We start from the raw sequence: 14,331 nt of genomic DNA, 5'->3' as shown, positions 1-14,331 counted from the left end.
GATGCATGCTGGCCTGAACGTGGCACTGAAGCGGTAACACACATGGGCTGAATGTGCCACTTGAATGTTGCAAGATGGTACGTCAGGGTTCCTCGATCACGGATCATCTACGGGCTCTCCAGGTGTAATGCAGTTTTTAGAGCGTTTAGAGTTGTGAGGAGCAAATCATGATCACTACACAAAGAGTCCACGAAGGTCAAGACATTATTTTAAGTTAAAGGCCATCAACGTACTCCAATTAGTCTTTCACAATTTTTAGAGTCTACAGTAGGGAGGCACTGTCCTACTGTATAGGTGCACTCAAAGAGTCGGCTTTTAGACGCGAACCCGACTAGGACGGACATGCCCATATGTTCTTGGGACGGCGGATTATGCACTGTCTAGAGACTGCACTGATGTGAAAGCATTTCGGCAAAAAAAAAGAAAAAAGCAGGAAGAGAAAGCAACGTTATTCGCTGCCGAGTGAGAGAGTGTTGTAGCAGGCGCACGCTGTCAGCAAGCACAGCTCTATGATTGTACCGATGCTATCGCTAGTCATGTGCGTGCCACTCAGAACTTCTCTATATTCACTCAGCTTATCTCTGATGTATTCTTCACTCGACTTGGATGAAATATGATAAGCAACCTCCCTTTTTGGCTGTCCCTTTCTTGCACACAAGGAAAATAGATGAATTTGAACCACAAGCCTAACAAGCTGCGAGACGGATTGGAGCCACTTTTATCCTTCGTTCAAAGATCAGCCAAGTCATCCCTCCCGACGCCAAGATGGCCTACCTCGTTTTTACTGCCGTTGATAGCCAGGTATGCAAGTAAACTTTTACACACGTCTGTTCGTGACGTTTTACAATTTTGTATGGGTTGGGTTATGGGTTTAACGTCCCAGAGCAACTCAGGCTATGGGAGACGACGTAGTCGATGGCTCCGGAAATTTCTACCACCTTAGATTCTTTAACGTGCACTGACATATCGCACAGCACACGGGCACCTAGCTTTCCGCTGCCATCGAAAGGCGTCCGCCTCAGCCGGGATTCGATCCCGCATCCTTGGGCACAGTAGCCGAGCGCCCTAACCGCTGCCCCACCACAAGTACGGAAGGGGGGGGGGGGGGGGGGTTACTATTTCACTGCATTTCAATAATGTTCATGAATTTGCCTGTTCTTTTCCCATTTCTGATAGCATCCAATATATCAGTTTCCCTACTGCCATTATCATTTCATATCTTAGCACTATTATGCTTTGGAACCATACTAACTGTAAAGATACATTTTATTTTTCACGCATGTGCGCGGTTAGCTGCTCTGTCATCACACACTGCCAAATTCACCATCACCTTTAGCCCGATACTTCTGAGATACGTAGCGCCGCATGCCAGACACTCAGAGCTCCAAGGCATGCGACTGAATGGGGGTTCCTCAGCTTATGCATCGGCATGCCTGTGCACCGCTCAATGGGCGGCTATGCGCTGCTGCGCTCCACGGCCCCTGGGCGGCGCTACGTCCCGCGCCTTGGACCGCTGCGTGGCGGCCGCTCGGCGCCTGCGCCCGGGGCCACTGCGACGGCGGCGGCGGCGGAGGGAGGGCGGCATGCCTGCAGAGCGGCGGACCGCAGCGCTGCCGGACGGCACCGGTGAGTCGCGCGCGCAACTGTTGCCTGCTCCACGTGGTGCTGCTGGTGCGGGCCACACGCTTAGCTCGATGTCACGCGACGACTCTTTCCGGCCGTCTCCTTCCGCGCGCATGACGACGTCTTGCTTCCAAACGCCGGTGCGCGAAGACGGTTGAGCATGTACTTTTCGGCGTCTCCGTGTTGGTCGGCGCGGGCCCGTTTTCTCCTTCCCTGCTCTAACCGGCGGGAGTAAATTTAGGGAACTGCGGAACAGAGCCTCCGCCTTTGTTCTTCAGAGGCGTTGTAGTGTCGGGCCCCTTTTCTTCTCTCCCCACACCTCCGCTTCCCCCAGCAGCGGTCGCGTGCCGCACACTTGTGGCTCACCAGATTTGCGCGCGGGATGAATCGGGTGCCTAGCACGTCATGCATTGTTTGTCTTTGCGAGGGAGCTGTATCCATTGCCCCACTTTCATCATAAATGGTTAGCCGGGAGTACCGAATAGAATTTCCACTCTATCGGATCTATTCCATTATAAATAAATAAATAAATATATATATATATATATATATATATATATATATATATATATATATATATATATATATATATATATATATATATATATATATATATATATATATATATATATATATATATATATATATATATATATATATATATAACTGCTTAGATTATTCTAAGCTGGGCACCATGTCATACGCTCGCGTTCCCTTCTTTGAGGAGCTAGGCAGCAGAGGGTATCGTGCGATTTTTTCCCGTGCGGTGAGTGTCGTCCATGTCAAGTTTAAGGTTGTTCGCAGAAGGTCGGCGCACAGCAGGCCCTCAAATGGCATCGCGCTTGTCAACGGGCATCCTGCACGTGACACCTGAGCCACAAAGCAGTAGCGGAGAGGACAATGCGATGCTTATTTTGCGGTAATAGTTTTCGCAGTAACGTATGCCGTCTGAAAAGTCGTAGCGGGTCACGATTAAGCCCTTCAGCAATACCGGGTGCGCGGAAGGCGTTGTGTCATTGGCCACTTTGTCAACTGGAAACCGTAAAGGTGGGACTGTTTTATTATGCGCTGTCGTCCATTAGCTCTAAACCAAACTATCGTGCATGCACGGGAACGCCAAGTAGACATTCACCCTTGCGACCCAGTATTTTTGGGGACTTCCTTCACGTGCTTACAAGCACTAGAAATGCTCCCTATCAGATATTCATTCACGTTAGATGGCCCTTTGCACGCACTTAGAACAGCCAACCATTCGCGTTACTCTGGAATCAAATGGAACATCGCACGCCGCTTTCGGACCCATCGGCGCAAGGTCCTCAAGGTCTGTCCTGTTGTGCTTGCACGAACTGGTGGTTCTCAGACACGACATGTGGCGTGAAAGGTACTGCCAGCAGACTGCGACATAGTAGTGGCACTCATCCTCAGAATATTCGCGGCTCCAATGAAAGCGACAATTTTGGCGTTTAGTCATCATTGGGATGAACTGGCAGCTTTCATACCGTTCCAAAGTCAGGGTGTTCCATTGAGCGTCGCAGGAGTCATCTTGCTACAGCGTTTCATAGTGTAAATCCCTCGTACCACAACAGCAAAGCCACCCGTTTCTTTCGCTCTAGTTATAGAGTGAAAAACGGCGTCATTTAAACATCGGTCGGTGCCACGGATGCAGAAAGGCTTTTCGTCCGCTTGTGGCAGCGCAAGTTTCTGACGATGATGGATCAGGGGGAATAAGCTGCGTGTGGGCCTACCAGCTGTAAACTGTATAAACGCCGCAGAACCGATTGTACCGGTTTTGGGCTTTCAGTGTGTCAAACGCAATGTGACAGGGATAGTGGCGTGACGGGCAATGTAGTGAAGACAGGAGTGTTATGCGCCTACAGCGAGGTACGGGAGACCGAGTGATGCTTGTAAACACTCGTTGAAGACTATGCTAACCGGTGAACAGACGAACACATACACGCTGCGTGTCTGCTTATTTTGCGTGAACCCTTGCTATCTCCTGTGAGCATTTGAAGAAGCACTGCTGGTATCTCAGCGGGGGCATGTTTCCAACGTACTTACCCAAAACATGTTGATGAGAAAATCAAATGACTGATCATCGAGGAATCGGCTCCTCTCAATTGCACTCGGAGACACCAGCATTAATTGGTGCCATTTCGTACACCAGACTTAGTACTATACCCTAACACCAGCAGAGAGTAATGTCGCTTGCCGTAGATACTGCAGTGCTGTGGTTAGGGACTCTCTTTTTTAAGCCCTACAGGCCCTGTCAAGCCTGCGAGCTTCGCCTGCCGAGTTAGATGAACGACATCCTTGGATTGCGAAGCTCGAAGCCCGCGCAGCGAAGGGCTCGGGCACCATAAAAAGCCTTTGTAGTAAAAACACTCTGAAGGTTGATTTGAAGGCAACAAGCAGAAAGATTTCGTGTTTTTACTTTATCCGCTCCGCGGGCTTCTCAGGAGAGGTGCCCGTTGCAAAAGTCCGCCAGAAGGTTGCACTGATCCACTTCTTGGCCATAGGCGCTGCTTACAGGCTCCATGGGTGCTGGCGCAAGTTGATTGCTAAGCACTACCCCACCCTCTTCGTCCTTCATCAGCCCCGCAAATTGCATCACACGCTGCGGTAACGTCTCTGGCGCGCATTTCTGCGCATCGATATAAAAGCAAAGAAGGGCCCCGGTACGTTCACAACGTACGGCATGGAGGAAGCCAGGGACGACAGGAACGACGTGAACGGCATTGATTTGTTCGGACTTGGTGCCCTGTCGAGAAGCTGCGGATGCCTTGTGGCCGCAGCCCTTGCCGCCGCCCTGAATGGAGCGGACATCGCGCGGGCAGGAACGGGGGAAGGCATCGACAGTGATGTATTCGGGATCGGAAGTTTCCCTCCAGCATTGCTTCTCGCTGGCGGAAGAAATCCATGTCTCCTCTCTGCTGGTGGCACCTGTGGAAATCCGGTGATTTGCTACGATAAGGCAGATCAATACAAAAGAAAAGAAAGTCTCTGGATGCTTCGACCCTCGCGAAAGACGTCTGGCGTGTGTCGCCGTCAACGGCTGTCCCGTACGCCTGTGCTTTCGCGTGACCGATATGTTCTAGTGTTGCTTAAATTCCACACGCCTGCTGAATCTACGCCAGTATTTGTTACATAGCAGTGGTGTCCTACATGCATGTGGCGTTTTTGTGAGTGCTTTGATGTGGTCGTGTGCCTGAATTTTGTTCAAAATTAACACCTTATGTACCAGTCAGCGCACATTTTGAGGCTATATGCCTACGAAAGCCACTAAAGGCTTTGTGTTTCATGAGCGAGTCGCAATATGAGGAATATAGCTGGAAAAATCTTTATTTGGGAAGTCGGCATTATGTATGCAGTAAATCGCAACTCAATCAGTAGTAAAGCTTGAACCGCCTGCAGAACTTCCTGCGTGCTGTGCGGCATATCGATTGAAGCGCTTCAAGCTGTGAATAAAGACCTCTTCAGAAGGTACAGGAAGCTTTTTTAGGTGGCAAGTATAATAGTTGTCATGTTGTATAAGCCTCTTAACTAGCGTCACGGGATAACGCCACATGCACGATTAAAAGAGTGGTGAAAACTGTAGCTACGGTGCACCATCAGCGGCATCCACTTGTTGGCGCTGCAGTTTTTCAAGAGCTTATCGATTCTTTACATCACCTATTTCCGATGTCATAGGTGATATCCCATTTCGTTCCTTTAGGGTCTTGCACTTTCTCCAGTCTCATAATTGTTTAGTAATTTAGTTGCGCTACTCGCACGCATTTCTGCTGCTTTTATTGGGTTAGCAAATACTGCGCCAGGTTTCAGCCCGTCGGGTAGCCCCGGCAAGGGTCACGTTTGACCTTGAGCCGCAGCCGAGCCGAATACGGTTTCAACCAAGCCACATGAACGTGCCTTAGTGGCCTATGGGGGTAACGTGAATGCCAGGGTCCTGGCAGGCTGACTCTGACATAACCGTCCCATGTGAAACGAGATACCCAATTTGGCACCTCCTGCCAGCTCACATATAAAGCGAGAAGCGAGCGAGTTCGTACCTCAAGCTACACCATGAGGTACACCACATGGTGAACCATAAGCGCAGCCATGGAGGTATTGCTAACGTAATTCAACCCGGTCTAACCAGAGATAAACCATAGTCAATTGTTTTTGATAACACAACAATATCAGGATCTGTGACCACGGCCTTTAGCGACAGTTCCTCCACTTTGTGTGCTGATATGAAATCTTTCTGAACTAATCAGGGCTACCATTCAGGGTATTATCGCTCTGTTGTCTAGAATAAAGAGTCGGCGTCGCTGTTCGAGACTGAGTGAAACGCGCGACCTACGAGCGCCGCACCAGGGACCGTTCGAGCACACTGGGCAATTTTTGGACAGCAGCCTATATTGCGTGATTGTCAGGACTCTGGCATTGTCGGCGCGGTGTCGTGACCCGGGCATGTTAATCAACTGTTCAATGTCCCGACGCATACAAGCGCAGGCTGGCATAATATAAATCTCTCTTTATGAGTCACCTTAATTACTGCTGTCTTGTCTGGGGTACCACGTCTACCACAAATGTAGGTCGATTATTTGTCCTTCAGAAAAAATTTCTGCGCGCGATATACAATGTGAACTGAGATTTCCCAAGTGAACCTTTGTTCCAAGAGCTTAACATATTGAAAGTGCATAATTTATATAACTACATGTTAGTACACGCATACATTAAGGAATGCAAATTGAATAAGTTTGCCATCCGTTCAACAGACAATCTTAAACAAAATCTACCTCACTACCAAACGCGATGTCCGGAATACTGGTATGTAACACACACGCGAACTAATTACGGTAAGCAAATGATTGCTCACACCCTACCTGCCTTACTCAATGCACTAATCTCGGAAAATATTGATGTTTTACATGTTTCATTATCTACTCTACACAATTATTTTTGCCACTAATATTGAGTGTGTATTTATATTGTCAACCTTTGGGTTAGTCATTGTAAATCAGCACTATATATGTTCCTTGCCAATTGTACTTCTTTTGTGACTGAGTGAGATTATTTTCATGCTGCTGTATTTTTTTTATTTTTCTATTTATTTTTTTTTTACTAACCTATGTAGCTTTGCAGATTCACCTTTTTTGTTTATTTTTGTTTCGTTCTTCATGCTTGTGCTTTATTGTATTGAAAGCATTGCCATTCCGCACGGCTGCTGCTGCCAACGAACGGGTTTTAGGACCTGTCAAGCTGTTTCCGCAGCTTTTTTCCTCGAACCTGTCCGTTTACAACTGTACTTTGCAAACGGAAAATAAAGCACTTACTTACTTACTTAATATCGTATCCCACGTGCCGTGGTGGTTGTCGACCGCGTTTCTTTTCTTCTCTGTGCCGACGTACACTTGATGACGGTGCTGGTCCGCGCGACCTCTAGGCTCGCTTCACCTACGCGGCGTAAATATGACTTATACGACTCTATAAATCGGACGCACTTTACGGTCTCCACAATGTGAGAAGATATAGTCATCTGTGAAAACAGCCGTGAACGGCGATAAAATGCGTAATCACTGTACGCTGTCATCGGCAGCAAAGAGCTTGTTGAGAATGTAGTTGCGACTTTGCGACGCACCATAATTATTCCTGCCCAATCATATTCTGTCATACATATCATACCCAATTATTATCCTATTGTACTGTAAAATGTCAAACTCTCTTATTCTATCCTGTCACATACTGTCCTCCCCTCCCCCCTCCCAATTTTTTTTTTTTGCTTCAGTCCTCAATCCTGCTTTGGCACGTCTTCCTGCCGAATACGAAACCATTGAAGAAATATCCCTTGGAAACTAAGGCAATGCAGCTGATATTGAGTTGTTGCTAAGCTGTACCCCTTGCACGCCTTCCTGATACACACTTATGGACTTTTAGTTTCCCATTCAACTCTTCTCGTGTGGTTGCTAAGCAGAAGCCTGCCCAAACAAATTTATTCCGACTGTACAGCTTTTATTCCCCTGGTAGCACCGGTGGTTGTGTTTAAGCCGAAGGACATCCTCAGCTCAGTTTCGGTTTCGTGCGAAAAAAGCGCCGCATTTCATCGCCCAGTAGACCTTCGGAAAATGTTTTTTTTTTGTCGTTCTAAAAACTGGTATGACGTCATCTTCTCCGCGCCTTCAACCTGCGCAAATGGGACTAACAACTAGACTACGTTGATTAAAAAGTTAATTGAAGAGCTTTGGTGAATTATGTAGTTGTATAATGATAGTGTGTTTGCAGAATATGGGAGCTAAACGTTTTTTGTTTTAAATGTGTACGTATTGTGACCACCTCATTGTCCGCAGTTTAGCCACGTGCCTTGGTATGCTTACCAATTCGGTGAATGGTGATGCACTTTTCCGCCCGCGTAGGCTCCGTAGGATTCTCGATAATGTCGCGCCACCACGTGTTGTTATTTTTCAACCCGTTGTAATCTGCATCATGACGCATGTGTGACTGTAGGCGTGTTACCTATATTAGTTTTGGTTTATTATTAGATGGTCACCGTCATCAGTACTGATACTGATTGACCTAGCGTATAAATAGAGAACACTGCCTGTAACCTAGTTTCTTCCGACGAAGGCAGGTCCCGCGGCGCGGCCGAAACGTCAATGCATTCTTTTGTTCACCACGTCTGACTTTTTTTATATATATATATAAAGATATATATATATATATATATATATATATATATATATATATATATATATATATATATATATATATATATATATATATGCACATAACATACGCCTCACACTGTTCACGCCAATGCGTGTCTGCAGCCAATCTGCGCTGCAAGCTTCGTAACTGCCCTTGGGCGTCGTAATTTTCTCCGTTCTTTAATGTTTGCTCTTTTTTGTAAATTTCTAAATTGTGCTTTCTTTGTCGTGCTTCGTGTATTTTTATTGTGATTGTTGAACGTCGCCACTTAATTTACGCTCGCCAGCGGAGACAGCTCCGTCGTAAACAACGACGTAACTCGACGTCATGGCACGCCACTTTGACGACAGCGCTAAAACGAACTCCGCTCCACGAGCTCGGCGATTCCGAAAACGTGACTTTAGAGCCGATAGGAGATTTAACGCGGCGGCTAATGGCTGCTGTGAGGTCACCGTATATCGTTGCTATGGCGCCGCGGAACTCGTTTTCAGAGCTGCCCTATAGGTTGTTTCGAGAATGATAATCAAAAGAGGGAGAATAGTGCAGAAAGAAATTGACAAAGATAACGGCAAATCGCGAGATTTATGACGCGATATAGACTGCGCAATTAGCAAGGAAAGAGTCAAGGACACAGAAATGAAGCAGCGGTTCTGGTCGTTCGCCCTCATTGGCTGTTGTATATCAGTGCGATTAATTACACGTCCTTCATGTCCGCTTGTTGTGTTTTCTTCACTGCTATTATTCTTTCGAGACGAGAGAGGTAGCTGAAGCGACACCTAATTGTAGGTGAAGGGCGGCAGCTAAGCATAGACGGTATTAAAAAAAGTAAGAAAGCAATAAGCTGAGACTCCTGGTGTTTCACGCAACTCGTCTGTACGCTTGTCGCGATAGCCTAGTGCTTTCTTGGCTTTCTTGGTGGACGTTTCTTCCTCGCGCAGTGAAGAAATGAAAGGAAAATATTTTTCCACCGGAATGGCTTCGGCGGTTGACGTTATTGGGGCTGCGAAGTTTCGCTCGCTGGCCTCTTTCTGAGCACTTGTCTTGATATAATCGATTTCTCTCCAGTCGATGTTTCTCTCGATCGTTGCGAATGATCGAGGTTGCGGGTGAAGGAATGAGACGTGTACCGCGTCAAAGCGCCTAAGGTGCTGTCACTCGGTCATCCGGAAATACATAGCTTGCACCTTTTTTTCTTTGGACATTAAATACACCTCTCAGGATGTTTAGGAACATTCACGTTTGTCACTTTCGTTTTATAGAAAGTTTAATATTATTATTACCATGATATTCTTTAATATTTCGGTATGTTGACTGAGCCATCCGAAAATGCGTTGCTCGATTTCTTTTTTTCGATGCCTTCCATATGCATTGCAACAATGCCCCAAACTTTTTTTCTGAAATAACTTACCCTCTAGCTCAGCTATGGCTTTCTATACGCAGTAAGGTGGACTGCGTCATCTTCCGTGTTTTCGTTCCAGATGCTGAGTTTGACTCATGGTAGCGACAGAAATGTGCTTTGCATGTTTTGAGTTTGTTTCTGGTGGAATCGCTATTATTTGAAGCCCGACATTAAAGCAAGCTTCCATTCAGCAATGACGAAATGTTTGCCATGCCAGTGTAGATGGAACCGCAATACAAGCTAAATACAAAGATTTGAGATTGAGCTGTTGCGGAGGAAAACGGGCTCTTCATGCCTAGTTGCACCGACCTCGATCAGCACAAGTACACTTTCGTAAAATTCCCAGACAAAGCCGCGAAATAAATAAATTACCGAGGCAGCGGGGCATAGTGCGTGGAATAGCGGCAGTGCTCCTGCATAACAACGACCATTCTACGGAGTCCAGATTTCAGACATGAACACGAGGCGCCCGCGTGCTGTGCGATGTGAGTGCCCGTTATAGAACCCCAGGTGGTAGAAATTAAAGCGAAGTCCTCCACGCGCCTACCCTCACAGTACATGTCATTTCAGTACTTTAAACCGTATGTATATGGGTATCATACAATGTCCCATATCATTTGTCCTCACATTGTCCGAATATAATGTGATATAGGTCCGCAGATTGAGACAGTGCACAGCATCTTCGTAAGGAGAAGTGAATATTTGATGCTACTTAATGTTGTTAGCTATAATTGACCTACATAATTTTCACATTGAACAAATGGCATTAATATCTGGTTGTCGTGAAATAAGAGCAGTAACCATCTCACATCTCGGTGAAGGCCTCGACTTTGCCCTAGGTTGTAAATGAACGATGACAGAAAGTGGTGCTGTTGTGGAGGGCCCTGTAATAGTTTTGACCTCCTTCTGCCGACATTGCAAAACGCGTGGATATCTTTCGCGTTTCGCCGTCATTAAAACGCGGCCAGTGCGACCGACAACGGACACTCTCCGTAGACCACAGCGGTCTGACGCTCTAACCACACTGAGCCATTCCGATGATGATAAAAAAAAAAAAAAAGATTTTCTGAAGAATCTAAATCGACCCGGAGTTAGCGAAACATTTTTCCACCTACTAAACAAAGCAAATGTCGCCTCGCTAGACGACCACTGAAAGCCACAGAATACTGTGGTCAGCTCGCCAAATTAGAACCTTTTTTTCTTTCTGCGAATATTCCCTCTCTTCCTTCACCGCCAATACCGCGGGCAGCGGCTTCACGAGGGGAAGTGCAGCATTCCGGAAGAGGGTGCAGAGAGCATAGCGTATACGCGGCCCATCGCCGGCGCAGCATGCATTGCGGAGGCCCGCCTGAAGCGTCAAGTGCTACAGTGAAAGACAATCGTGAGCGGGCCTAAAAATTATCCTTGCTACCATAGTCTCTGACATATTGCATTATAGTTTCATATTTTAATTCATTCTACCCTGTCCTTCATCCACGTCACTAGCCTCTTTATTTTTCTCTCCTTTTCTCTTAGATTTCTCTTTATTTCAGCCGCCCCAGCTCAGGTGCTTCATGAATTGAGACAGTAGATACGAGCAGGCAAAATTCATTTTACTTCATTTTTTAATTATTTTAATAAATAACCGCTTACTACTAGTAGTGCTTCTGCGAACGCTCATTAGGTGCATTGTCTCCCTTTTTGTCTTCATGTCCGAGTGGATTAACGACTGCGCTTTTGATGCGTTTCCCTGCACGTTAAGCTGCTCAAGAGTCCCTGGATATGTACACCCGTGTGGAAGAAAAAAAGTGCGCCGAAGCTGCCATCTGCGTTTGACAGGAATGACGCCACACTTGACGCCTGGTGACGGGAGTTCCTTTCAAACATTGTGTGCGTGTGTCTGTGGAGAACGTAGTTCAACGTTGTTCTTGCTTTATTTACAAGTGCAATACAAATTTTACCGCTTCGATTATGACCTGCCATATCTATAACAACATTTTGGAGCGGCGTCTAGAGTGTGTGACACCACAGCAGCAAGCTAAGCTTTTGAATCGTATTAAGTAATGATTCGATAAGCATTTGTGTGCGTCTATACTACCGACCTATTTCAGACATCCCTTGCACCTATTGGTTAAGCCCGAAGCCCAGTTTCTGCATCAATGGTGCCTTGCGCAGTGATTCAGCTTAATGTCTCTTGATTGGTTGCCTGGATTGGTTGTGAGGTTTAACCATAGAGTTTCTTACTCTTACCTAGAGGGAAAGCTGTGCTGCCTTCTATGGGAGTTTACATGGAGTTTCCAGACGGCCAGTTCAGCCACCATGGGCGCTCAAAGCATCATGGGCCGGAGAGCTACCGAGTGCAGAACTAGAACTTTTGGCCAAAGCTAATGCAAATATAAACGTTGTTCTACCGTAAATAATGTCCTAAGATTGAATATTGTGACTATAAATCGCAAAACGAGAGAAAAACAGCATGTCAGTGTGAAATTTATCCAATATAAGCGATGGCTCTTTCTCCTATTGGCCTAGTTTTGAGCAGCACAAATACTAATATTTCGCACTTAATAGGCAAACTTTGAAATAAAAAAAACGTTATGAAAATATTTATGGTCGTTCAATCACTTAAGGAAGTTTTTAGTGGCATTTCGGGAAACAGAAACCATTTATTGGCGACGTCTGCTTTTGCGCCTTCGCTACTATGGCTTTCGCGGTCTATGTATGCACTTTCAGATGATGATGATGACGAAACAGAAACATCGCAGTAACGTCACTCTATGTACCCGAGAAAAACCGACTGTCCCGCAACAAGGAGTACACCGGCCCATGATTCTTAGCGCGCCCATGGAAGGATGGATGGATGGAATATAGGAGCGTCCCCTTTGAAACGGGGTGGTAGCAGTAGCTATCATGCTCATTTTTCTCCATATATCTTAATTATTGATTTAGAATGGTTAACTAAACCATCATTCTATTTATTAGATTTTGCTCCTACATTACTAACATTACGTCACTTCTCTGCTTTTAAGCCACCAATCTTCCACTCGTAATTTGCTAGTTTCCACCGCCGGTTTATTCACCCGGCCACTGTTATCTCTAAACCCCAGAGCTTCAGGAACAGTGATTGCGCCTGCCAGTGATTGCGCCATGGTGGCTGAAGTGCAGCGCCCTCAGCTTTCCCTCTAGTTAGTGTAAGGAACTCTATGGGTTTAACGTCCCAAAGCGAATCAGGCTATGAGAGACGCCGCAGTGGAGAACTCCGGAAATTTCGACCAGCTGGTGTTCTTTAATGTGCACACACACATCGCACAGCACACGGGCGCCTTGCTTCGTATTCCCGAAAGCAACGTACAACGATATACAGAGTGCAGAGTCAAATGCTCGCTGCAGCATTTTTCATCGCGCACATCTCCGTTTGAACCGGGATTTTCTCTTGACACATTCTACGCTGGAGCTAAACTCATGTGAAGAAGCAAACTATGCGCGAAGTTTTAACTTCCCGTGTTTCCTCGCTGTATACCACTGGAAGCACTTTTACTTGTGACAAAGATCGCCCAAATGGGCAAGCACTCACGTGTACAGCGCGCCGCACCAGATCTAGGTCGAAACAGAGAAACGAGAGTTGAGGCGGCATCGTAGCAATCACTTCCAGTTGTTGTTCGTACAAGTTTAATGAGTGGAGCTCAATTTTTGCCAATTGCGACACGCATACGGCGAAATGGCTGTTTCAAAACAGATTGTTTCGGCAAAGCGGTGCTCCCTAGCCACGGGGAGTGCTGCTAAAATTATGCATGGACCGGAAAACTTGTCCCAAGGGTCTCGCGTAAAGCTGACACTGCGAAACTGCCGGGCTGATTAATATTTAAATCTTCCAAATATAGAGATGGCGCCACTGACGTAAAAGGAGAAGGGAATGAGGGGAGTTAACGTTCTAGACTTCGTTTGCATGACAAAGGGGCCAGAAGCGTGGTGATCTCGCCCACATTTCCTTTGATTCCTCATATTGCTTGCGTCATGAGATAAAAATATGCTCACGCGAACCAAGATTCTGTTCGCGTATTAGTTTATTCTATATGGCTTAGAGTTTAGCTTGCTGCGGTTTCAAGAGTTATCTCAGAGGCTGCACTTACAGCGCCAGTAGTCTAGTTAAAATGCGCTAAACCTAAATACAGCGTAATATTAGATCGATAGATTGCCTGTCAAGGATGTCATGCAAGAATATCTCGCAAAGCTAACACAGCCTTTTAAACTGGACGAACTGTACGAAGGTCAAGGGCTTGTGGCGACTTAGCTCATCACTTGCCCCTCTACGACTTCGCAACAGGTTGACCGCGTGCACTATTTTTATATCAGATATTTGTTTCAAAGAAGGCTGCGCCCGCTGAGGCACAATCGTGCCGGTTTTAACGGACGTCAAAAAGGAGGTGAGCAGTGGTAACTATTAATCTGGCTAAATAATTTCTGATAATTGCTTTGAAACTATTACAGTTAGGAGTCAGGTCACAATTAGGTTTACGCTAAGACTTAACTGAGGTTTAACGCCCTATAGTGAGTCAACTAGGCTATGAGTATGCGGCTGTATCGGATGGCTCCGGACAATTTCGACCACCTGAGGTTCTTCAACTCGTGCTGATACCGCACAGTACGCG

At 46.3% G+C, this 14,331-nt stretch overlaps 1 protein-coding gene across 1 annotated transcript in view; it reads left to right on the top strand.

Annotated features, from left to right (window-relative positions):
* Positions 1 to 1,562: 1,562 nt before the first annotated feature.
* mAChR-B (muscarinic acetylcholine receptor) overlaps positions 1,563 to 14,331 on the top strand; it is a 95,662-nt gene continuing 82,893 nt past the window's right edge. The window contains exon 1 of the mRNA XM_084606297.1: positions 1,563 to 1,626. The gene's annotated coding sequence lies outside the window, so the exon portion shown is untranslated. The remainder of the gene's footprint in view (positions 1,627 to 14,331) is intronic.

This window comes from Amblyomma maculatum, chromosome 6, assembly GCF_055883805.1.
Source record: "Amblyomma maculatum isolate TAMU_Amacu chromosome 6, ASM5588380v1, whole genome shotgun sequence".
NCBI lineage: Eukaryota > Metazoa > Arthropoda > Arachnida > Ixodida > Ixodidae > Amblyomma > Amblyomma maculatum.
Note: the sequence above shows the minus strand (reverse complement) of the source record. Positions and strands in the feature narration are given on the sequence as shown.